A 25,284-nucleotide genomic window follows, 5' to 3' on the forward strand; every position below is an offset into this window, starting at 1 on the left:
GGCTCTGGGCCACGAGGAGAAGCGAAAAGGCAATGGCAATGGACGCAGTGAAGGGATGCGATTCCCATCCTCACACATTCGTTAATAACCCCAAGCTCGGCACCCACCCCACAAGCCCCCCAAGGCTGTTGCAAAGACCACGTTTCATGACACACTCACTTGCCAGCCACATAGAGGACAGAGGCCATGTTAGAAGAGGGGCCATCCATTCAGTGACTCAAAAACATCTGTGTGCTTTTACTACGTGGTGCGGGCACTGCAGTTATACCCAATGAGGTCTAGCCTCACGGGGCTCACCCTCTACTGGGGGAAGACAGAAACTGAACGAATTAGTAAATGCAAAGTGTCAGGTGGTGATCCGGACTATGGAATAAAATAAATCAGAGTGAAGTGCCTGGGATGGGGGTAGATGGGGCTTGTGTTATCTTCAGAGGTCAGGGAAGGTCCCTCTGCTACTCAGGTGACATTTGAGCAGAGGCCTGAAGCAGGTGAAGGGGCTGGCAATATCTGGGGAAGAATGTTCCAGGCAGAGGAAGAACAAGAACAAATACCCTAAGGTGGGAGCGTGTTTGCTTGTTGAACAGCCAGTAAGGAAGCCAGTGGGCTGAGAGCAGAGTGGGCAACAGGGAGAGTGGAAGGAGACAAGGAGGGAGAAGAGAAGGGTGTGGCTCCTAACGACTCTGGAGTGTGTGTGTGTGTGTGTGTCTGTGAGTGGTAAGATATACATAACATTGACCATTTTAAGTGAACAGTTCAGTGACACTAAGCACATTCACACTGTTGTGTGATCCATGACTGCCATGGACCTCCCAGCTTCCAGGCACACGTGGACCTTCCAGACACCTCTAGACTTCGGACAGCCTCCTGCCGTTGCACGTTACACCTTGCTCCTCTGTGCCTCACCTGCTTTTGGAGTCATATTTGAGAGAGAGCTTCTTTTGGGCATGTGGGGGTGAGTGGCACCGTGTGGGGGCAGAAGCTAGCTGCCCAGCTCCTCAAGACCATGCTCCTAGCCCAGCCGAGCGCTTGCAGCCCGAGTTCTGCAGTCTGGGCTCTTGGCCCTGTGACACGGTGCCATCCTATACCCCAAGAATTGGGCCCTGAGTCAAGGGCCCCTTCTCAGAGCTGAGAGGGGCTTCTGGAAAGCCAGAGAAATACCCTTTCCCTGCGCTGAGAGTAGCCCAGCTCTGTGCCCACAATGGGGGGAGCTCCAGGAAGAGTCATCAGAAAGATGTGGGAGCCAGCATCCTCAGATGGCTGGCTGTCAGTGAGCGCCATGGATGCCAGGCTCTCAAAACTCATTTTACAGAAGAGGAAACTGAGGCCAGGAGAGGGCAAAGGAATGTGCAGGGTCCACAGCAGGTCGAAGGTGGGATCAGGCCTAGAACCCAGTTTTCCTGGTTGCCCCCACTGAGCAGCCCTGTGGCTTCACACAGATCTTGGGAGCCCTTCATCCATTAGGTACAGACCAACTTTCAAATTTGGGCTCCAGCTAAGGCTTTAGATGGTGGGTGCTCCCGGCAGAGCTTGGCTTCCCAGATCAAATACCCACTTGCATGTGTGTTTATGCAGCTTGTTCAATTTTCACAAATGGATCTGTCAAATCCCTGCTGGATGCTGGTTTCTGAATTCTGAATGCAGAGGCCCCGCAGCAAGGGGCTGGGAGTGCAGCGGAAGGTTCTAATTCTTCTGGAGGATTGAGGGGTATCTCTTTCCTCTCCCCTCCCCTCCACACGTGAAGGTCAGCCCCACCTTGTCATTAGCACCTCACGCTTTCTATGCATTTCCTCCATTTCCACTGACAATACCCTGTCCCACCACTTCTCACTGGGCCTCCTGCCAAGGTCTCCTAGCGACCCTGCTTCCGGCTCACGCCCCACAGCCTCATCCACACAACAGCCACAGTGATCTTTCTAAAAGGTAAGTCAGCCTTGCTTACAATAGTTAAATGGGGCATTTCAAAAGAAAGCCCAACTCCTCGCCTGCCTCCCTCCTTTGCCTTCACCTCCCCTGGCCTTCCTGACCTTGCAAGAGCTGCCACCTCAGTTTAAGGCCACCACCCCCTGGGAGAGGTCTTTCCTGATCCTCTGAATAACCCCGTGCCTCTGCGGTGATTCTATCACACTGTCCTCTACTCTCTGCCCAGCGTTTACCTCTTTTGGAAAGTGATTGGCCATTTACTTTTGCTTATTTGCTCTACTGGCCATCTGTCAACTAGAAAGCGAGCTCTGGAGCAGGAGCAGGAAACTGGTCTGTCTTGTTCTCACTCGTGTCTGATGCTCACCCCAGAGTGCCCTGGGTCTGTGCTCAAAAGCATTTGCTGGGGCGGGGGTGGGGGGAGAATGAGGTGCTCTTAAGGAGGAATGAGATAGTTCTAGCCTGTGCTGGGTGCCAGAGGACCATGCTCATTCTCACACGCGGCTGCTGGGAGTCCACAGTCTTTCTGGAAAGCAATTTGATAGTTTGGATCAGGAATCCTGAAACAGTTCCATACAGTATTTGTCCCAACCAGTTTTCCTTCTGAGAGCCAAAACCAGGGTTGGAGGTGGGAATCTGAAATGTAGGCAGCAATTTTATACACAAATATTAGATAAAGCTCTATGTGTATGTGTGTGTACGTGTGTGCACACACATACAGGAAGAGGAAAATTTTAAATTGTGTTTATTGTAAGTTTGAATGATATGAACAAAAGCCTATGATGTAGTGTTCGGTGATAAGAGGAAGACAAAAGTGTACATACAGCCCGATAAGAACTAATATGTATTTAGAGGCTATTTGTACCAGATGTCATGCCAAGGACTTTACTTATATTTTTCTGCTTCTCTCAACAACGCTTGTGAGGCAGTTATTATTATTTTACTGGCTGGGAAAGTGAGATTTCAAAAGATCAGGGATATTGATGAGTGTGGTGTAGTTTATAAATCATAAAGTCAGGATTTAAGTCCATTTCAAAAATTCCACGTTCAACCATGGTCCCTACTGATTTCAGCTTTGGAAAAGCTCCCTCCCCCATACCCCAAAAAAGACTAAGAAGAAACACGCCAAAATACTCACAGAGTTTGCCTCTGAGTGTTGGGATTATAGGAAATGATCTTCTTTGTAACTACTTACATTTAAATTTTTTTCTATCATGATTACATGTTATTTTTATACAAAGTTTTGAGTTTTATTTTAAAATAAATTCGGTCACACACATATCTATAGGTAAATTCGGTTTATCAATACAGAAGCAAAAGTATTTTTTAAAATCAATTTGAGTCAAATATGATATTTAATATATTGTGACTAAGTAGAATTCATCCCATCGTGAAAGGAGAATTCAACATTAAGAAAAGTATTAGTGTAATTTGTCACACCAGCAAGTCAAAATAGAAAGGTAATTGTTGACAATTGTCCTGGTAGGTATTTTAAGAGACATTCAACAGAATTCAGTGACATTCTTGTAAAAGCTTCTTGTAACCCAGCGAAAAGGAAAACTTTCCAGATTATCTACTGAAAGCCAACAGACAAATTCAAGATAAATGAGATGTGCCTAACACTGATATTATTTAACTTTGTTTTGGAAATTTAGCCTGTGTAATATAACAAGAAAAAGCAGTAAAACTACATATATAAGGAAAAGACGTAACAGATGATATCTCTTCTTCCTGAGAAATCTAAGACAAGTAACTCAAAAACTATCAGAACTAATTAAAATAACTCAAATATACAAAAACCAATAGGTTTCTTTTTCTAATATTAAATTAGCAAACCAATTTCTTGAAAATAAAACATGGACTTAAATGTAATACCAACAAAAACTAGCACAGTCATTTTTAAGTTGTCAAAATTAATCTTTTTTAAAAATTTTCTTTAATGTTTATTTATTTTGAGGGAGACAGTGACAGAGTGTAAGGGAGGGAAGGGCAGAGAGACAGGGAGACACAGAATCCAAAGCAGGCTCCAGGCTCCGAGCTATCAGCCCAGAGCCCATTGCGGGGCTCAAACTAACCAACCATGAGATCATGACCTGAGCCGAAGTCAGACGCTTAAACAACTGAGCCACCCAGGCGTCCCAACTTGTCAAAATTATTCTTAAATTATATTAGAAAAATGAGCAAGAAAGAATAATAAAGTCTTTTTTTTAGAAGTCTTCTTTTAAATTTATTTCTTTATTTAGAAAGAGAGAGAGGGAGGCAGAGAGAGAATCCCAAGCAGGCTCCACACTGTCAGCGCAGAGCCCTATGCAGGGCTCGATCCCACGAACTATAAGATCATGACCTGAGCCAAAATCAAGAGTGAGATGCTTCACCAACTGAACCACCCAGGCACCCCAATAAAGAAAGCCTTAAAGGAATAAATTGAACTGTATTATTAAACTGGAGTAATTAATATTTAGGAACAGAGTCCAGAAATAGGCCCATGAATATGTGGAAATTTAATATGTGATAAGGGAAGCATTTGAAATCATTGAGAAAGATGGATTTAAAAAAATTATTATATAATACTTGATTTGTCAACAAAAAATTTCTCTTTATTCTTAAGATATTCTATACATTTTTTAAAAAGTTTTAATTCTTGCTTTTGATATTTAATTCTTCCATCAGTTTGGATAGGACAGTTGAGAGTGATTATAAAGTAAGGATACAGTTTCATGTTTTTCTACATAGAAAACCAGTTGTCCCAGCATCATTCATTGAATGGCTCATTATTTTCCTGGTGATCTTCCATGTCTCTTCTGGAATGTACTATTGCCCATGTGGGTGAGGGTCTAGTTTCCCTGTTTTACCTGTGTATCTCCACTCTTAACTGCTACAGTTTTTAATAACTGTTGGTATCTCATAGGGGTCTCCTATCTTATTCTTTTTCCTCAGGAATATATTTTCCATTCTTGGGCCTTTGCTCTTGGGTAAAATTTTAGAACCAGTTTATAAAGTTCCTCAAAAACAACAGGTGGAATATTGGTTGAAAATAAATTCAATTTTTGAGTGATTTGGGGAGAATGTACATCTTTAAGATAGGAGTCTTTCTAATCTTGATGAACGTATATCTCTCCTTTTCCTTAGGATACTTCTTTAATGTATTTCAATTAAATTTATATCATCATGTAAACTTGCACATTTTTGTTACATATATTTCTAAGCAATTCTATTTTTAGTTGGTATTAGAAATGAGATCTTTTTTTAAAAAAAAAAAATTGCACTTTCCTAAATGGTCAAAGGATATGAAGGTCATACACAGAGGGGAAAACCCATATAATCAAAAACCATCTCAAAAGTAATTAGGGAAAAAGAAATTAAAACAAAAAAATTCCATTTATCACCCATCCAATTAGTTAAAAGTAAAAAAAAAAAAAAACAAAAAACAAAAAACAAAAAAAAAAAACCCTGGTCTGATAACACCAGGTTTGGTGGGAATATGGAGGAAATGAGAATTCTTAGGTATTGCTGGTGGGAGCATAAACTGGTACTTTGGAGACCATTTTGGGAATTCACAGCAGTGCTGAAAGAGCTCGCCCTACTGCCCTTAAGTCTACAAAGTAAATTAAAGCCACATTGGTGAGCAAAACTCTCATAGATGTGCACAAGAGGACATGCTCATCACACGGCAATTTGTAAAAAATGAATGAATGGATAAATAAAATGAGGTTTATCCACTTATTGGAATCAAATCACACAAAAATAGAAGAACCAGAGATCTATGTAGTAAGATGAGCAAATCTTAAAAACACCATTTTTTTAAAGCAATTTGCAAAAAGGTTACATGCATCATGAAGCCATTTTTGCAAAACATACTGAGCAAGAGTATATATATATTGTTTGTGGCTGTTTATACAGATGTCACTAATGTACAAACCTGTACATGGTAATAGCACTCACTAACTTCAAGGTAATGATTACTTTTGGATACAAAGGGGAGAAAATAATGATCAAGCCTTAGTTCTGTCTGTGACATAAAGACACAGGAACACAGATCCCCCTGAGATCAGGAACGTGACAGGGATGTCCGCTCTGACCACTGTTGTTTAATATAGTATTGGAAGTCCTAGCCTCAGCAATCAGAAAACAAAATGAAATCAAAGGCATTAAAATTGGCAAAGATGAAGTCAAACTTTCACTTTTCACAGACGACATGATACTCTATGTGGAAAACCTGACAGACTCCACCAAAAGTCTGCTAGAACTGATACATGAATTCAGCAAAGTTGCAGGGTATAAAATTAATGTACAGAAATCAGTTGCATTTTTATACACCAATAATGAAGCAACAGGAAGAGAAATAAAGAAACTGATCCCATTCACAATTGCACCAAGAACCATAAAATACCTAGGAATAAACCTAACCAAAGATGTAAAAGATCTGTATGCTGAAAACTATAGAAAGTTTATGAAGGAAATTGAAGAAGATACAATGAAATGGAAAAACATTCCATGCTCATGGATTGGAAGAATAAATATTGTTAAAATGTCAATACTACCCAAAGCAATCTACACATTCAATGCAATACCAATCAAAATTGCACCAGCATTCTTCTCAAAGCTAGAACAAACAATCCTAAAATTTGTATGGAACCACAAAAGACCCCGAATAGCCAAAGTAACATTGAAGAAGAAAACCCAAATGGGAGACATCACAATCCCAGACTTTAGCCTCTACTACAAAACTGTCATCATCGAGACAGCATGGTATTGGCACAAAAACAGACACATAGACCAATGGAATAGAATAGAAACCCTAGAACTAGACCCACAAAAGTATGGCCAACTAATCTTTGACAAAGCAGGAAAGAACATCCAATGGAAAAAAGACAGTCTCTTTAACAAATGGTGCTGGGAGAACTGGAGAGCAACACACAGAAGAATGAAACTAGACCACTGTCTTACACCATACACAAAAATAAACTCAAAATGGATGAAGGACCCGAATGTGAGACAGGAAACCATCAAAACCCTAGAGGAGAAAACAGGAAAAAACTTTTTTGACCTCAGCCACAGCAATTTCTTACTCAACACATCTCCAAAGGCAAGGGAATTAAAAGCAAAAATGAACTATTGGGACCTCATGAAGATAAAAAGCTTCTGCACTGCAAAGGAAACAATCAACAAAACTAAAAGGCAACCGATGGAATGGGAAAAGATATTTGCAAATGACATATCGGATAAATGGCTAGTATCTAAAATCTATAAAGAACTCACCAAACTCCACACTTGAAAAACAAATAATCCAGGGAAGAAATGGGCAGAAGACATGAATAGACACTTTTCCAAAGAAGACATCTAAATGGCCAACAGTCACATGAAAAGATACTCAATGTCACTCCTCATCAGGGAAATACAAATCAAAACTACAATGAGATATCACCTCACACCGGTCAGAGTGGCTAAAATGAACAAATCAGGAGATTATAGATGCTGGCGAGGATGTGGAGAAATGGGAATGCTCTTGCACTGCTGGTGGGAATGCAAACTGGTGCAGCTGCCCTGGAAAACAGTGTGGAGGTTCCTCAAAAAATTAAAAATAGAAATACCCTATGACCCAGCAATAGCACTGCTAGGGATTTACCCAAGGGATACAGGAGTGCTGATGCTAGGGGCACATGTACCCCAATGTTTATAGCAGCACTTTCAACAACAGCCAAATTATGGAAAGAGCCTACATATCCATCATCTGACAAATGGAGAAAGAAGATGTGGTTTATATATACAATGGAATACTACTTGGCAATGAGAAACAATGAAATCTGGCCATTTGCAGCAATGTGGATGGAACTAGAGGGTATTATGCTAAGTGAAATAAGTCAGGCAGAGAAAGACAGATACCATATGTTTTCATTCATATGGGGATCTTGAGAAACTTAACAGAAGACCATGGGGGAGGGAAACGGGGCAGGGGGAAGCTACAGAGAGGGAGGGAGGCAAACCACAAGAAACTCTTAAGGGCTGAGAACAAACTAAGTGTTGATGGGGAGTGGGGGAGAGGGGAAAGTGGGTGATGGGCATCGAGGAGGGCACTTGTTGGGATGAGCACTGGGTGTTGTACAGAAACCAATTTGGCAATAAATTATGTTTTAAAAAAAAAGAGAGGGGAAGAAGAAAAAGGGAGTTGAAGTAAATGTACAAAATATAAATATCTGTTTGACATTAGTGCTGTTACATTAGCTTCTGTTCTTTTCATACATATAAAATATTCATAATTAATAGTGAAAAAATTTTAGACTGCTTGTATATTCCTGTCATATTGGGATGGGGAAGATATTCCTAAGTGTGAACAGCAGAGGCAAAACTTGGTAAGAAAGATTAATAAATTGACGTAAGATGATAATCTTTTGTGAACAACAAATACCATAAAATTAAGAAGCGAAAGATAAGTTGAGAAAAATATTTACAATATATGTGACAAATTAATGTAGGAATTAAATATATTTATCGTCTAAAGAGGCCCTGTACATCATCAAGAAAATGATAAACACCGCAATGTAAAAATGAGTCAAGGATACGGACAACCAGTTCATCACCTGAGAAATACAAGTGGTTGACAAATACAGCATAAATATTATTAGAAAATGAAATTACAACTATGTTACCATTTTAGTTGAGCAGATTGACAAAGATTTCTTGAAAACTTGATAAAAGCCACTGACGAAGGGCCAGACAAATGAGCTTCTTTCCTCACTGTGAGAATGTAAATCAGCACTACTTTTGTAGAAATCAACCCACCATCAGAGATGAAGATCCTTATGTATGTGCATCTTCTTTGACTTAGTAATTCCACTTATAGAAATACAGCTTTAAAAATGTTAGACCAACAACTAAATATATATTTTATAAGGATGTTTATTACAGGTTTATTTGTAATAGTTGAAGGGTGCAAATAACTTATTTGACCAATAGTGGTTAAATAAATTAATGTTGAATCTGTACAGTGGCATACAGTTAATAATATTGGCTTCAAAATTGTATTTATTTATATGTAGTTTACTATACTGCTTACTGAAATTTGGCCCCGTTTTTTAAAAAGTGTATATGCATCTGTAAAAACTCTGGAAATTCATCACCAAAGCGTTCATAGTGGTTCTCTACACGTGGTAGGATTACAGATGATTTTTATTTTGTTCTTTGCATGGATCTGAATTTTTCTGACTTTCAACATGCATGTATTACTTACTTATGAAAAACTAGGCTAAAAAGTAAAAGACAGAGGCACCTGGGTGGTTCAGTTGGTTGAACATCCAACTCTTGATTTCGGCTCAAGTAATGATCCCAGGGTCGTGGGATCAAGCCTTGCATCAGGCTCCGTGCTGAGCATGGAACCTGTTTAGGATTCCCTCTCCATCTCTGTCTCTGCCCCTTTCTCCTGCTCATTCGTGCTCACTCTCTCTCTCTCTCAAATAAAATAAATAAACAAAAACTTTTTAAAAAAGTAAAAGACAACTTCTTAAAAATAAATTAACTTTGTGAGTATAAAAAGAATAATAACCTTTATCAGAGAAAGTACAGGGAAGAACATACTCACATCCTGTGATATGAAATACCTGAAGACTGATTTGGCAAAATCTGTCAGAAAACTAACATGTTATGGTCTTGGGCCTACCAAGTCCACTTTTAGGACTTTTAACCTCAATCCAGATTAATAGAGGACATGAACAAAGGGCATCCTTGCAGCTCTATTTCTGATATAAAAAGATGGAAACAGCTTGCGCGTTTCCAAAAGGAATGGTACAAGACGTACGGGTGCCACTTTCCAATAAGACGCCTTGCAGCCTTGCCTGCTATGTTACAGGAAAAATGGGTCCTGACATGAACAGATGGCCACGATACACTCTTTTAAAAGCAGGTCACAAAACAGGATGTAGATAATGATCCCAGCTTTGCTTTTTTAAAAAAACTGGCGATGGAAAATTACATACCAGAATGCTGATAGTGGTGATCTCTGGATGATGGTGTTGTAGGCAATTTTTACCTTCCTCTCTGCCTTCTGGATTTCCTGTAACAAAAGCAAATTATTTGTGTAGAGAGGAGAGCATATTTAATGTGATTCTTAGGAGGAGGCTGAGTCCTCCAAGCAGAGGTGGAACACATAAAGGATAGAATTCTGTCCCCTCGTTCATCCTTTCTGACGTCACTCAAGGACACACGTCCCCATGTATTTTTAGGTAATTGACTAGTTTCTTTGTTTCTTAACTTCACATTTTAAGATGATATTTAATGGTATCACGTATTTGAGTGTATTTAATACATACGTGTGTGTAACATGTATCCTGTGTTAAGTGTGTTTAAGCCAAACCGCACTGAGGTATGTAAAGTAAAAACATAAAGTCCTCTAGTCCTTTGGCTTGTGAATGTCATTCTCAAGAAGTGGCTCTGGTAGCAGTTTCATTTATACGAAGGGCTTCCAGACATTTTCTTTTCGTTTGCAAATATATTTATACACCTCCCTGCCAACCGCACCCCCCCCCCCCCGCCACGCCTAGTTTTTCTTTTATACAACAAGGATCGTACTATACAAAACATCCTGCAATCCTAGTCTTTCACTTCACAGTAATGTATTCTGGACATTTGCCTTGGCTCATTAGATCTCTTCTTCTTCTACTAATTTATCTACCCACTCATTTACTGAGCTAGATTTTATTATTATATAAGTTATCCATGAGAATTGTTTTTCAAAATGGGAACAGCCCCAAAAGGTCTCAGTTGAAGAGTAGAAGTTTGCCTCCCCTGCCATCACCACAAAAATCAGCAACGAGGATAGTTCTTATGGTTGGGGCGCCTGGGTGGCTCAGTCAGTTCAGCATCGGACTTTGGCTCAGGTCGTGATCTCACGGTTGGTGAGTTTGAGCCCCGGACCGGCTCTGTGCTGACATCTCAGAGCCTGGAGCCTGTTTTCGGATTCTGTGTCTCCCTCTCTCCCTGCCCCTCCCTTGTTTGTCCTCTGTCCCCCTCTGTCTCAAGAATAAATATTAAAAAAAAGAGAGAGAGAATAGTTTTTGTGGCTGAATCTCTTTTTTCATTACCTTTACAACTTTAAAGAATACTAACACTTTTAAATATATCTCTGGGCTAATTGATTTCCACCATGAAAGATGCAGAGGGCACTTCCTTACCTTCCTTCTGCCTGTATCCTCTCCTCTCCTACCCCTAAGCTTTTATCAGTTATGTTTCATCCTTCTCATGATTGACTTTATGATTTAAATTAATATATTTAAGTCTTTATATCTTGATTTATCAACTTTAAACTGACCCCTCCCTCCCAACACATACACGTTCTCCTTTCAACTTCACATCCTACTTTTTTTCTGTTACTATTTTTACATAGGTTCCCAATGTGTATATTCTATTCTGTGCCTTTATTAACTTTACAGTACCTTATTGACAGGTTAATACTCAAAATTTTAAAAATTGAAAACCAGGCATTATAATAATTTGATTACATGAATCATTTCTTTAGAATCAAGCCCAATAATTGGAAACACAGAGAAGGACCTATGACACCCTGTTATTAAAATTTGTCATTTGAGGAGGAATTTTCCAAATATCAAGGTTTAATGAAGCCTCTTTTGTTTTCCTTTATGTATCTGGAGTCACACTCAGCTGCCGCTATTTCTTATATCTCACACGCCATCCTCTGTCTTCAAAACTTTTTTCCCCCATTTTTTCTAGAGTCATCTATTTCATATCATAGTGTCACTGGTTTTCCCCTGTGTATGTGTGGGCTTGTACATGTATGCGAGGGGAGATTTCATTGTTATCAAGGCTTCATTTAAGATGCCTGGACAGGAGTAAGTCTTTTCTGCCATGCTATGAACTCACCCCCCCCCCCCCCACAATACGCAATGCTCAACACCCTTCAATAGATTCTAAATAGATTCTAAATGCTCTTTTTTAAAAAAGTCAGCTTTAATAAGGTATAGATCATGTTTCATAAAATTCACCCATTTTAAGTGTACAATTATGAGTTTTACAAATATATTCACTTGGATCAACACCACAATCAAATGTGAAATATTTCCATCGCCCCTCCCAGTTTCCTTAAGCCTCTTTTGGTTCAATCCCCTTACCCCATCCCTTTGCCTCTGGGAACCACTGATCTGCTTCCTGTTACTATAGTTTTGCCTTATACAGAGTTTCATCTATATGGAGTCATACAATGTGTTTTCTTTTACATTTGATTTCTTTCTCTTAGCACAGTGCTCTTGAGATTCACCTATGTTGTTATAGTATCAATAGTCTGTTACAGCCACAATTTAAAAAATATTTGGAGAGAGAGAAAATTGGGGAGAGGGGAAGGGAGAGAGAGAGAGAGAGAGAGAGAGAGAGAGAGAATCTTAAGCTGACTCCACGCTCAGTGTGAAACCTGACTGGGGGCTTGATCCTATGACCCTGGGATCATGACCTGATCCAAAACCAAGAGTCCCACACTCAACCGATTGAGTCACCCAGGTGCCCCCAGCCACAATTTTTTAAATTCATTGATCAATTTCACTTGGGAGCTAATATGAGTAAAACTCATAAACAGAGGCGTACAAGTCTCTCTGTGGTCATATGGTTTCATTTTTCTTTGATAAATACCAGAAATGAAATATCTAGGTCACAGCACAAGTTCTGAACCTGTTATCTAAAGTTTCTGTTCCATTTCACCTTCGCATCAACATTGTAAGAGAATGGCGGTTTCTTTGCAGCCTTGCCAGCACTTGGTATGATCAATCTTCAATTTTAGCCATTCAGGTGGGTGTGTTGGGATATCTCATTGTGGTTTTCAAAGTCCTTTTCCTAAAAATCGATACCCTTGAGCATCTTTTCAGTGCTTGTTTGCCACTCATGTATCTGCTTTGCTCAAGTATTTGTTCAAATTGAATTTTTGTCTTCTTTTATGAAGTTATAAAATGTATTTATATATTCTTATATCAGATATATGTTTTTCAAATATTTTTTTCCCTATCTGGGGTTTCCATAGCAGTGTCTTTTAAAGGGCTGACATTTTTAGGACTCCTGGGTGGCTTAATTGGTTAAGCCTCCGACTTCAACTCAGGTCATGATCTCATGGTTTGTGAGTTCTAGCCACACATCGGGCTCTGTGCTGACAGCTCAGAGCCTGGAACCTACTTCAGATTCCGTGTCTCCCTCTCTCTCTGCTCCTCTGCCACTCGCACTCTGTCTCTCTGTCTCTCTCTCAAAAATAAATAAACATTAAAATAAATAAATAAAATAAATAAAGGGCCAACATTTTCCATTTTGAAAAAGTCTATTGATTTTTCTTTTATAGTGCATGGTTTTATATTCTAAAAGATTTTTTTACCTAAGCTAAAATCAAAAAGATTTTCTGCTATATTTTTTTCTAGAAATATAATGTATATATTTTTTAGCACCTTTTAAGATTTTCTTTTCCTTTATGACTGGGTTTCAGCAATTTGATTATGATATAACTTAATATAGTTTTCTGCATACATGAGGTTGATCGACTTTTTTGAATCTTTGGGTTTATAGTTTTCAACACATTTGGAATTTCCACCTTTCATTTCTTCAAATATTTCTTTTTCTCTTCCAGTCTCTTTCTGATAGTCCAATTACATGGGGTTTTTTTTGCCACGTAATACTGTCTCACAGCTCACCAGTGCTGTTCCTTTTTCCCAGTATTGTTTTATTCCTCTGTGCTTCGCGGTGGATAATTTCTACTACCATACAAGCTCACTGACATTTCTTCTACGGGTCTAATGTGCTATTAATCCCCTCTAGAGGTGATTTTTGGTCTGTTTGTTTTACAGATCGTATTTTTAAAGGTCAATTTAGGTCTTTAGGTCTTTCTTTTCTCTTCTCATTATAATTCATTATTTTCAGTTATATTCTTGAGCCTATTTATATAATTTGTAATGACTGTCTTAAGGTTCTTGTCTACTAATTATACAGTCTGTAATTTCTAGTTCTGTTCCTGTTGATTCATGTTTCTGCTGGTTACATGTTATGTTTTTCTGGGTTTTTTTTTTGCATGACTAGTAACTTTTCTTCTCTTTTTTAAAAATTGTATAATTAACCTGCCGTGTTATATTAGTTTCAGGTGTACACTACAGTGATACAATTCTATACATTACTCCGCGCTCATCAAGATAAGTGTACTCTTGGGGCGCCTGGGTGGCGCAGTCGGTTAAGCGTCCAACTTCAGCCAGGTCACGATCTCGCGGTCCGTGAGTTCGAGCCCCGCGTCAGGCTCTGGGCTGATGGCTCGGAGCCTGGAGCCTGTTTCCGATTCTGTGTCTCCCTCTCTCTCTGCCCCTCCCCCGTTCATGCTCTGTCTCTCTCTGTCCCAAAAATTAAAAAAAAAAAAAAAAGATAAGTGTACTCTTAATCCCCATCACCTATTTCATCCATCCCCCACTCACCTCCCCTCTGGTAACCATCGGTTTGTTCTCTGTATTTAAGAGTCTGATTTGTTTGTTTGTTTGTTTCTCTTTTCCTTTGTTTGCTTGTTTTGTTTCTAAAATTCCACATATGATGGACATCACATGATATTTGTCTTTCCCTGATTGACTTATTTCACTTAGCATTACACCCTCTAGGTCCATCCATGTTGTTGCAAATGGCATGCCTACTAATTTTTATTGGATGCCAGGCACTGAATTTTATGAGTGTTGAATATTGGTGTTTCTTTAAAGAGTATTAGGCTTTATTATGGCACAGAATTAAGCCTTTTGTGGACCAATTTGATCATTCCAAGGTTTGATTTTAAGCTCTATTAGGGCCTGTTCAGAGCCTTTATTTTACAGCCAATTTAGCCCCACTATTAATGCAAGACCTTTCAAATGACTTTACCCAATGCTGTATGTACTGTAAAGTCTCTCTACTCGGGATGGTGGGAAGTTGAACTATTTCCAGCCCTGTGTAAACTCTGAGAATTGATAAGACTACTATTTGCTAGTGGTTCTTTCTGGTGGTTTCATGCATGCATAAATTGATATTCAAGAGAAGGTCAAAGAGTGCACCCCTCTGTGATCTGTGGCTTGTGTGCTCTCTTTGTGAGCAGCTCTTTTTCCCCCTTCTGCCGGCAAATTCTAGACAACATGGCCTCTTCACACTCTGATCTCTGTTCTGTCAACTCGGTGAAACTCCTGGGTTCCTCAAATCTCTGGCTTAGGAACTGCTTTCTGGCAGTAATTGGGGCAATTATAGGACCTCATTTGTTCTCCCTTTCCCAGGGATCATAATTCCATGCTGCCTGTTGTTCAATATTGGAAAATAGTTTTCTGTCTAATTTTCTACTCATTTTGGGGGATACAGCAATTCCTGTAGAGTTAACTACTCATGAGTGGAGGCAGAAATCTCTTGAGATATATACGATGTAGTTTTGATGATTTTTTTGAATTCTTGCATTTTCAAAACTGTCCTTATCTTCAAACTGGGTTGATCATTTTACTAGGTATGAAATTCTAGGCTTGAAATATTTCCCATGAGGAATCTTCAAAGCCTGACTCCATTTCTAGCATCAAATCTAATGATCATTTGATGCACATTCCCTTATAGGAAAACTCTTTTTCTAGAGAGAGAAATAGAAAAGTGTAGGGCCTCATATGTATTCTTGGAGCTCTAACATTTTTATCAAATATGCTTATATACTTTAAAAATCTTTTCAGTTATCAGAGGGATCTTTCCATTTTAAGACTTATTTTTTTTAATTCTTGTAAATTTCTTTTATTATTTTTACCTTATTTATTTTCTATAGTTTTTATTCCTGTTCTGATTCTCTCCTTGTATGAGTGGAACTCTTAGTGTTATTTTCCTAATGATTATTTCTTAATTTCTCTTATATGAATTGATCATATATTCATCTTTTTTTTTTTTTAGTCAGTAGACTTTACTTTTTGTAGCTTTAGGTTTACAGAAAGACGAATGGAAAGTAGGGAGAGTTATCATATACCTCCCTTGCTCTCTCCATTATCCTCCATTATTAATATCTTACATTCATGTGGTACATTTGTTACAGTTGATGGACAATATTGATACATTCTTATTATCTAAAGTCTATAGTTTATATTAGGGTTCACTCTTGGTGTTGTTCATTCTATAGGTTTTGATAAATGCATAACATGTATCTACTATTACACTATCATAAAGAATAATTTCACTGCCCTAAAAATCCCTTGTGCTCTATTTACCTCTCTCTTCCCCTCCTGAATCCCTGGCAATTACTGATCTTTTATTGTTTCTATCATTTTGCCTTTCTAAGAAAGTCATCAAGCTAGAATCATACAGTATGTAACCTTTCAGATTGGCTTCTTTCACTTAGCAATATACATGTAAGTTTCCTCTATGTCTTTTCATTGCTTGATAGCTCACTTTTTTTTAATGTTGAACAACTTTACATCGTCTGTAGCATAGTTTCATGTCATTGAGGGAAATCTTGGCTGCTTTCAAGTTTTGGCAATTATGAATAAACTGCTATCAACATGCACATGCAGGTGTTTGTACAGACCTAAGTTTTCAACTCCTTGGGTAAATTCTGAGAAGTATATTTGTTCAATCATATGTAAGAGTATGTTTAGCTTTGTAAAAACTGTCAAACTGTCTTCCAAAGTAGCTGTATCATTTTGCATTCTGACCATTAATGAATGAGAGATCCTATGGCTCCACATCTTCACCAGCATTTGGTATTGTCGGTGTTTTGGAGTATAGCCATTTTATTAGTATCTTACTGTTGTTTTAATTTGCAGTCCTCTAACAACATATGATGTTGAGTATCTTTTCATATTCTGTTTTGCCATCTGTATATCTTTTTGTGGTGAGGTGTCTGTTCAGAATATTTGCCCATTTTTAAGTTGGGTTGTTTTCTTACTGTGGAATTTTAAGAGTTCTTTGCATACTTTGAGTACCAGTTCTTTATCAAATATGTTTTGCAAATATTTTCTCACAGAATGTGGCTTGTCATTTTATTCTCTCAATAGGATCCTTCACAGAGCAGAAATTATTTATTTTAATGAAGTCCAATTTATCAATTTTTTTCTTTCATGGACAATCATGTCATCTGTGAACAGTTTTTTTCTTCCTTCCCAATCTGTATACCTTTTATTTCCTTTTCTTGTATTATTGCATTATCTCAGAACTCCAGTATGGTATTGAATAGGAATGGTGACAATGAACATTCTTGATTGTTCCCGATATTATACATTATCAGGCTATAAGTATTATAGTAAAGAAATCAGTGCCTCCTCAGATCTGAACCAATAGTTTCTTCATGTGAATCATTTTCAAGTTTGGCAAAGAGGCACATCTGACTTTGCTAGCAATAACTGACCTTTAGATTACAGTTCTAAAGGAGCAAGGACTCAGAATGGAATTCTTTTTAAAAGGGAATGAAAGGGATACCTGCATGGCTCAGCTGGTTAAGTACCTGACTCTTGGTGTCAACTCAGGTCATAATCCCAGTGTCATGGGATTGAACTCCACGTTGGGCTCTGCACTGAGCATGAAGCCTGCTTAAGATTCTCTCTCCCCCTCTCCTTCTGCCCCTCTCCCTTGCTCATGTTCTTTCTCTAAAATTAAAATAATAATGGGGTGCCTGGGTGGCTCAGTCGGTTGGGCGTCCGACTTCAGCTCAGGTCATGATCTCATGGTCTGTGGGTTCAAGCCCCGCGTCGGGCTCTGTGCTGACAGCTCAGAGCCTGGAGCCTGTTTCCAATCCTGTGTCTCCCTCTCTCTCTGCCCCTCCCCCACTCTCACTTTGTCTCACTCTGTCTTTCAAAAATAAATAAATATATAAAAAAATTAAAATTAAATTAAAATAATAATAATAAAAGGGAACGAAAAAGTGTCCCTCTTCTCTGAGTAAAAAGAAAAATTGTATTCATTCTGACTTTTTAACTTTTTGGCTCCATTCCCTGTTAGTTTGGAAAAAAATAATAATGTTTTTCCACTTGGCATCAAGGAGGACAGAAGCATCTCAGTTTTCATTAGCATGATGTGTAGAGTGTCAATCCCCTAACTGGACCTCATTGCCATTGAGTTCCTTCTGAGCTTCATGGAAAGATTTTTTTTGTTAATCAGACTTCAGGAGCCAAGGAGGCCATTTATCCAATTGACTAAAAAATACAGTGACTTCCATTTCAAAGTCTCTTAAGTTTTATGCTTAAATAAGTCTTGAGTAGTTGATCAAAAAAGTTGTATTACTTCATCCTGAGTTAAGTTGGGTGAAATGTGTGTTTAGTTTCTACTTATTTAGAAACTGCAAAATAGGACAAGGCTGCTATGGAAAAATCCCTTTCCCTTCTTTGGTATATGTAGTTCAAATATTTTTGTTGTTGTTGTTACATTTAAACTATATCCATGTACATTAGTCTGTTTTGGACCCCTCTGCTTGCATTAAACATAGAAATAAAATCATTAGTTTGAAACAAACAAAAAAAAGAGAGTCATCACCAAGCAAGGTCAGCTAAGTTTTCTTCTCTATTATCTTTTAAGAGTTTATAACTTCATGTTTTACATTTAAGTCTATGATCCATTTTTAGTTCATTTTAGTGAAAGGTATAAGGTCTGTGTGTGTGTGTGTGTGTGTGTGTGTGTATGTTCATATTCATATTCTGGCATGTGGATGTCCACTTGTTGTAGCACTATCTGTTGAAGAGAATATACTTTCTTCATTGAATTGCCTGTGCTCCTTTGTCAAAGACCAGTTAGCTATATTTGTGGGGAATCTATTTCTGTGCCTTCTGTTCTGTTCCATTGATCTGTGTATCTATTTGTTCATCAATACCACAGTGTCTTGATGACTCTAGCTTTATATTAAGTCTTAAAGTTGAGTCTTCTGACTTTGTTCCTCAATTTTGTATTGGTTATCCTGGATCTTTTGCCTCTCTAAATAAACTTTAGAACCAGTTTATTAATATTCACAAAATAACTTGCTGGGATCTTAATTGGGATTGCTTGAAAAGTGTAGATCAAGTTGGAAAATCTGACATCTTAATAATTTTGAATCTTCCCATCAACGTACATGGAATATTTTTTCTTTTATTTAGGTCTTCTTTGATTTCCTTTATCAGAGTTTCATAGTTTTCTTCTTGTTCATATTTTGTTTAATTTATAGTTTATAATTTCATTTGTTTGGTGTAAATAGTATTGTGTTTTTAATTTTAAATTTCAATTATTTATTGCTGGTATATAAGAAAGCAATTGACTTTTCTATATTAACCTTTATTCTGCAACCTTCCTATAATCATTGATTAGCTCCAAGAGGGTTTGTTGTTGTTGTTGTTGTTGTTGTTGTTGTTGATATTCTGGGATTTTCTACATAGACAATCATGTCGTCTGTGAACAAACAGGTTTTTTTTCTTCCTTCCCAATTTGTATACCTTTTATTTTCCTTTTCTTGTATTATTTCATTATCTCAGACCTCCAGTATGGTATTGAATACGAATGGTGACAATGAACATTCTTGATTGTTCCCGATATTATACATTAGTCTTTTTATGTTATTTTCTAGGATATTGCTTGACTTTATATTCTAGATCATTAACTTGGAACGTCCATTGTATCCATCTTAATATTTTTCAATCACATTTTTAATTTACAATAATTCCTCTTTTCTAACAATAATTTTTGTTTTCTCACATCAACATATTCCTTTTAAATTTATACACTATCCTGTATAATCTCTCTAAGGACACTAATTAGAGGTTTTCTTAAAAGTCACTTTCTGCATTCTGTCTCTGCTTTCTCCTGAACTATTCTACTTGTTTATTTTTAACCCTATTTTTAATATTGCTCATTTTCTTCTGATTCTTTTGACACTTGGTTTGCTGTTTATATTTATGGATAAAGCACTTTGTTCTGTATTGGTAGTTGATATGGATTTACTCTGCAGCTGTGCAAGACTAGTTCCCCACAGGCCCCTTCCCTGAATGGAATGACAGACTGTATGCATCTTGCATAAGTTGTATGGGACCTCCAAAGGTGTGAGAAATAAGTAAGAAGGCAATAAGATTGGTATTCTAAAAAAGCCATACAAGGTTTGTAAAGCTAATCATAATGCTTGGCACCAATATTCATGTTAGTTACTATAACTGTCCATGGTGGTCATGACAGTGGTTGTACCCAGATTTGTAAACTTAATGCCTGCTGGCACTTCTAAGTCCTTTCCAGTCAAAAAGTGCTACTTTTATGAAGCACAAACTACATGCCAGCCTCTTGTGTATACGATCTTTATTCCTTGCAATAATTCCTCAAGGTTAGCATACTATTTCCATTATGCAGGCAAGGAAACAGAGGTTTGGGTTAATAGATCGCATCATTCTATCAAATGGCTATTAAGCAGCAAATCCAGGAGTCCACACAATTCTGTGAGTTTCCAAAGTCGGGAAGTACTCTCCGCATCACACCCACCACCTTGTCCCTCACACACTATTAAGGAGTCAGGCCTCTGTGCTATGACACCTCGCTGGCTGATTTTTTTGAGCTTAAATTGCATGCATTTTTACTCTTATTTTAATTCAACTTGTTAGCTTCAGGCAATCATTCCTGAGGGATTTTTTTTTTTAATCTAGCTCTGTTAGTTTTTCCTCTCACTTTATGTCTTCCGAAAATCTAATGAACAGAATTTTTGAGTCTGCACACAAATTGCTAATAAAATATTAACTAAGAGAGGCTGAAGATAGAACTCTGAAGCATGCCACTATAGTCCTTCCTCAATGTGAGATCAATCTATCCTTTAGCACTACTCAGTAGGGTGGCTCACTCAGACACAATCGCCTGACCCTGGGATAACAAACCTGGCCCAAAATGAGACTTACAGCAGTAATTATAAATAAATGAATCTCTTGAAATTCTCCAAGATGCTCTTCCTTTAAAATTTTTTTTAATGTTTATTTACTTTTGAGAGAGAGAGAGGGAGAGGGAGAGAACACAACCAGGGGAGAGGCAGAGAGAGAGAGGGAGACACAGAATTGGAAGCAGGCTCCAGGCTCCGAGCTGTCAGCAGAGAGCCTGACACGGGGCTCAAACCCATAACCATGAGACCATGACCTGAGCCGAAGTCAGATGCTTAACTGACTGAGCCACCCAGGTGCCCCACCAAGATGCCCTTCCTATCCTAAAATCCTACCAGAATTCACCTTCTCTTGTCTAGCACTCCTACATAACTTTCTAATCAGTTTCATGTTTTTTACAGATGTCATCATAAGTGTCTTATTTTCATTACTTCCCATACTTTGGAACAGAGTGGGTCAACCAGACTTTAAAGACAGATATAATTGATTTTTAAATATATGGTTCCCTGTGTGGTCTTGAGCAAGTCCTTACACCTCACTGAGCTTTGGTTTCTTTGCATGTGAAATGGGAGGGACTGCATCTGCTGTCAGGCATGGACATACTGTACATAAAGAACACAGCACAGTGTCTAGCCTTGAGTAGGAAAGAGCACAAGGCACTGTGCTAGTCATCATTAGCATTCATATTTTCATATATTGGCAAATCCTGCAACAAAGACTTTTATACATTAATTCTAAATCTCTGTATCTCTAGCTGGACACCTGTGTCTCTAGATCCATTCAATAATCACGATTAACCCAAAGATGTCAGAGGCCTGAGACCCTTGTCGTCTTTTCTTTTTCTGTCTCTAACCTTTTCCAGCCTCATCTTTGAAAGTATAAAATAGAGTCAATGTTTCCAGTCCAAGTGTGCACACCCTGCCCCCAAAACCTGGTAGATAGAGGTGTTTCTCTGCACAAGCCTGCCTTCTTTTTACAAATTCCGTCTCTGGGTTGTGCTTAATCAACATGGGGGAGGTGGCTCGAAAAGGCTGAATAATGGATAGTGTCTTTTTAAAGAAGTTCAAGTCGTGAACATATAGATCTGAAAAGATACCTGTGAGCTCAGTGGGAGAGAGCAAGGCTTTGAAGGCAGAGATGAGACTCAAATCCTTGTTCTGCACTTTAGTTTCTGTACCTCTTTCTTCAGTCTTCTGTCTGAGGACGAGGAGGATGATGGTGAGTCTGTTTAGCTCATAGGCTCATTTTGAGGTTTCTGAGATACAGTGTGTGAAAGTCAATTGCAAATTGCCAAGTATCATAGAGATGCCAGCTAGTATTACAGAAAGGGAAGTTATTTCCCCCTTTGTCACAATCTTGTAGAAATATATTAATATGTAAGGAATGAATGTTGGGAGGATAGAAGAAATTCATTTCATTTAAAGACAAGCAGATCACTGGCAGGAGAACTATAAGCATTATTTATGAGGCACTCATACGAAGAAATACCCAAGGTCGGCAATACTTCTAATCCTTTTTACAAGTAATACTCCAAAAGTGCAGCCAAATTAAGAAAAGGTCTTCGTGGGGCCCCTGAGTGGTTCAGTCAGTTAAGTGTACAACTCTTGATTTCAGCTCAGGCCATGATCTGACTTTCTGAGATTGAGTCCTGCGTCAGGCTCTATGCTGACAGTGTGGAGCCTGCTTGGTATTCTTCATCTCCCCCTCTCTCTGACCTTCCTTTGCTCTCTCTCTCTCTCAATAAATAAATAAAATTAAAAAAAGAAAGAAAGAAAGAAAGAAAGAAAGAAAGAAAGAAAGAAAGAAAGAAAGAAAGGGTCTTCATGAAGCAGGGTTGGTGAGCCTGTCTGCATCAGCATCATTGGGGACACTTGTTAAAAATGGAGACCTTGGAACCCCACCTTGGCCCCAATATCAGAACTGCTAGGCCTGGGCCTCAGGAATTTGCAAATTCCCAAATGGTTGTAATGCAAACTGAGATTTGAGAACAGTTAGGCTGAGGAAACGTAATGGACTCCGTTAGACAGTAGTGAACTCATGATTTGCTTTTTTTGGTTAATTTTTTCTTAAAGGAAAACAATGCAAAGAAATTTAGAAATTACAAAGTAGATTAAGGCTCATAGTGCCATGAATACAAAGCACAAAAGTAGTTGTATTTATGTTTTGCCATATTGGTGGCATGTTTTAATTATCACTACTGTGAGTGTTTTGAAAATATAAATTTGCATGGTGCCTCCAAAAAAAATAGTTTTATTCACAGGTTAGTAATTATAACAAGAACTTAGACATCAACATGGTGTCATTTTTCCTCATAATTGCCTACCAAATTTCAAGCTTCTCTATGTCAGCAGAATCAAATGTCAGTGACTCAGTAAACACGTGTCTGTAGTTTACTTAACACAGCTTCACAAGAGTGCTGTCTTCCTTCCTGAAGCTTTGCTCAGCACCCTCAAACTTTTTACCACTTGAAAATCTTCTTTATGAATTTTACCATGGTGCGGAGCAAATTTCCACAGTGGAAAAATTTTCACTCTACAAAACTGAAATAGCCACATGTGTGTCTCCTCCTCACTGTGCCTAAATTGGCAGCCACTTTGACCAAGAGCACAACCACGTCGCAAGGTGTCACTGCTAGCTTGCCCCCTGGCAGGGGTTTGTATGTGCCCAGGGGCTCCACCTACTCAGCCAGGAGTTACAGCTTTGTATCAGGTCCTATACCAGTGGGGGAAAATATGCTACTGGTATTTAAAAGTATCACACAAGGTGTTGACTGAGGTTTCTTGAATAATTCTATCATACACTCTACAATCCAGCCAATGGAAAAACTCTGTTTCCTGAATTAGGTTCCTATCACCACGTCTCTGGGAAAGCACTGTTTCTCTGTATCCAAAAACTATTCAACCCTGGTGGAATTACGCATGGCCTTTTTTCTTTCTGATCTTTTACTTTCTCAACTAACAAACGTGGAAAGAATGATGGAATGAGAACATCAGTATTTAGTAATATTTAGTAACCCCTAATGGAAACATTAATTGAAGTGTTGATGAGAAGCTTGTCAATGGAGACGTCAGACCAGCATCACTTGAACCCAGATCTGTCTTAGCATCACTAAAGTGGTGCAGCCAGACAGTGTGAGCCTCCTGATAGTATGCGATATTGAGCACGTGCTCCTTCCATAAGACATCCCTATGAGAAAAAGATGAATCTAGGTCTATGGAGCCCATAGAGTTAATTCTATGTACTACGAATAGGGAGATAGAGAAACAAGTCAACACAAGGAAGCAAAATCTAGAATGTAGAACCTTCTATAGGACCACCAACGTGTTTTTTTCAAATTGATGGCATGAAACTAACCCAAGTAGAGGGTGCAGGCTACTCCAGTTGAGGGAGAGACATAACAATCATATGTGATGTAGGAAGCTTGTTTGAATCCCGAATTGGACAAACCAACAAGAAACCACTTGTGAGACAATTGGGGGAATCTGAATATAGACTGGACGTTAGATAATGCCATGGAATTATTACTAGCTTTGTTAGGTGTGATAACAACATTGTGGTTATGTAAGAAACCGTCTCCACATTTTAGAGACACGTGCAAAATATGTGGAGGTAACATGGCATGTTTCAAGCCATTTGTTTCATTTCGTTTCAAAAAGCTTCAATCCGTTTTTTAGAAAATTATTTGTCCTCAAATATTTCAAACAAGAAAATAATTTTTAAAGATAATTATTGAATACGGGTGATGAATATGCATGTGTTCGTTATACTCTTTATTTTTTATATTTTGAAATTTTTCATTGAAAATAGTTTTCACCCAAAAAACTGTATCTGAATTGTCCTTTATGGTCTAGCTAGTGTTTCCTCCCAGGTGGAAGTGATTTCTTCTTGCTGAGTTCACAAAACCTCTCTTCTTTATATAATCCTGCCTACCTTGAATTGCTGTGAGTTGCGTATACGTCTCACCTCTTTATCCTACCACGAGGGCAGATTCCTTCCTTGTTTCCTCTCTCTGTCTTTGCCTAACACAGTACATAGTTGGCAGCGACTGAACACAGTGATATAGAGTTCTAAGAGCCAGCACTGCTACCGTTTTATGTTCGCATGTGGAGCGATCCATATTATTCAAGTTGAGCTATCCTGAACTCGAGACTCAAAAAATGGGTTTCAATTCAAGTTCTTTGGCTTCTTCTTTGATTAAGAGTTGCAGGGCCATTACTACAGTTTTCTCATCTAGGAGGTGGGCAGGACTTGGAATGCCAAGACGTTGGCAAACACTCCGTGAGGACTCCACGAGAGAACTCACTGAAGGGAAGACACTATCTCAGCTTGGCAGCCAGCACCCCGGGTGAGACCTGGCTTTGCTAATAGGCTCAATGCTGTTCCACCTCAATGCCTCCCTTCCATGTCTGACAGGTCAAGTCAGAAAGATAAAGCTTTCAGCTAACAACAAGGCAAGGTGTTTCCAGATTGCAGACTTAGGAGCTAGTCAAAACTGGAGGTAAGGCCATCCGCACAAATTACTAGCTGTTTGACCTGGAGAGACACTTCATGTCCCAAGTTCATC

At 38.6% G+C, this 25,284-nt stretch overlaps 1 protein-coding gene across 3 annotated transcripts in view; it reads left to right on the forward strand.

Moving 5' to 3' along the window:
* BLK (BLK proto-oncogene, Src family tyrosine kinase) overlaps positions 1 to 25,284 on the forward strand; it is a 76,225-nt gene that overhangs the window by 22,007 nt on the left and 28,934 nt on the right. The window contains exon 1 of one of the 3 annotated variants that reach the window (XM_019440943.2): positions 1,605 to 1,920. The exons of the other annotated variants lie outside the window; for them this stretch is intronic. The gene's annotated coding sequence lies outside the window, so the exon portion shown is untranslated. Of the gene's footprint in view, positions 1 to 1,604; positions 1,921 to 25,284 lie in introns of those variants that run through there. 3 annotated transcript variants of the gene reach the window in all.

This window comes from Panthera pardus, unplaced genomic scaffold (genome assembly GCF_024362965.1).
Source record: "Panthera pardus isolate Hobbes unplaced genomic scaffold, ASM2436296v1 HiC_scaffold_13, whole genome shotgun sequence".
In the NCBI taxonomy this organism is placed as follows: domain Eukaryota; kingdom Metazoa; phylum Chordata; class Mammalia; order Carnivora; family Felidae; genus Panthera; species Panthera pardus.